Genomic DNA, 1988 nt, shown 5'->3' with positions numbered 1-1988 from the left:
AAGCTTTGCAAGTGGGAAAGCAGTGCTGCACTTATCTGTCTCCCTATCACTTCCTTCCCACTTGATTTCTGGATGTCACTATCCAGTAAATAAAGATTTAAAAAATTTAAAAGTAGAGGGAGACAGAAGACAACTGCAGCCCTGCTTCACCACTTGTGAAGCTTTCCCCCTGGCAGGTGGAGACCAAACGTTTAACCCGGGTTCTTGTCCACTGTAACAGGTACCCTCAAGTAGGTACACCACCACCCGGCCCCCTAGGTTCAGTCTCCAGCACCACCATTAGCCATCCAGAACTGAGCAATGCTTTGGTTAAGACAAAACAAGCCTTTCCTTCAGTCTTGTCTCCAGCTGCTCTCGAGAACAGCACTGTTGTTTTCCAAAAGTAGAAATTCAAACCAAGCAAGTTGCTTGTTCCAGTGACAAGTATCTAAGAACCCCTTGTCATCTTAAAGCCGCTCTGCTGTTGGGGCAGTAAGTAATGCTCTTCTCAGTGTTCTTGTCTCTTGCAAACAGACTATAATGCATATATATACTAGCTCTTTTTGTCCTTGTTCCCTACCCATTTGACAGCATGTACATTGTATTAGGTATCACAGGTAACCTAGAGATGATTTAAAGCATGCCAAGGATGTGTGTAAGATATGTATAAACCGTGCCATTTCATGATATACTTTAAAAGATTTAGAGGGAGAAAGCCGGACACTGCTCCAGCATATGTGGTGTTGAGGGCCTGGCATGCAAGCCTTATGTCCTACCACTGAGCCACCTCCATGACCACAACATACCATTTTTGTCTTTACTTTTCTACCAAGACTTTGCTGGGGCTGCATGCCACCATGATCTCAGTACTCTTGGTGGACTCCTTTTTTTCTTCTGGATAAAGGATGAGACAAAGAGAGGGACAGAGAGAGACCATACATAGTTCTGCTTCCATCACTGAGGAAGCTTTCCTTTACATAATGCCCCCATGTGGTGGCCAGGGGCCAAGGTGAGAGGCAGCTAATATCCTAATGCTTGGTAAAATGTCCCATCTACCAAATGGGTTGTGTCCTGGTTTGGGTTTTTTTTTTAAATCTTTTATTTATTTATTGGATAAAGACAGCCAGAAATTGAGGGGAAAAGGGAGACAGAGAGGGAGAGAGGTGGAGAAACATCTGCAATACTGCATCGCCACTTGTGAAGCTTTCCCTCTGCAGGTGGGGACTGGGGCTTGAACCTCGGTCCTTGTGTACTGTAATGTTTGTGCTCAACCAGGTGTGCCACCAACTGGCCCTATCTCCCAGTTTTTCAACACAGCATTAAAAATATATATATTTAATGAGACACAGAGGAAAAGATAAAGAGACCAGAGTATATATATGCTGCTCAAACCAAACCACTGTAGTCCTAACAATGTGAAGCATGTAGTTTTCAATCCATGGCTGGTTCAATCCAATGATGTAGAATCCACAGACAGAGGAGTTGACTGTAGTTGCCGTGAAAAGTTGCAGCTAAACTGCATGAATCCTCAGTCCCCTCATCTGTGAGATGACTTGTATAAAAGATGAACATTCACAATGTATATGCAGAGAGAAAAACCAGTGTGTGATACTAGGCGATTTCAGAGCCTAAGGAATAAGTCTTTTGCAGAACCACTGTGCCATCTCCCCAGCCCCTCCACATAGCATTTAATATAAGGGACTTGAGTACCCATGAATTTGGGTATCTGCAAAGGGGGTTCCTATAATCGGTCCCACCTATATCCATAGGTGGGATGATGGCACAAAGTTGTTTTCAAAATTCCTCTAAATCACCTACAAAGTACATGCTATATAAGCGTGCACATGAGCATATCCAAGATACAGACTCATGTGCTATCTTTAAATAAAATAAATAACTAGCTTTCCCTCTACTGTTGGAATTGATTCCTGCTTTCTCCAGCTGAACACTGAATAAAGCTGTTGGCTTCACACAGAGACCAGGCTTGAAAAGTGTGTGCAATCGCTTGG

This window comes from Erinaceus europaeus, chromosome 8 (genome assembly GCF_950295315.1).
Source record: "Erinaceus europaeus chromosome 8, mEriEur2.1, whole genome shotgun sequence".
In the NCBI taxonomy this organism is placed as follows: Eukaryota; Metazoa; Chordata; class Mammalia; order Eulipotyphla; family Erinaceidae; genus Erinaceus; species Erinaceus europaeus.
This window is presented reverse-complemented; position numbering follows the sequence as displayed.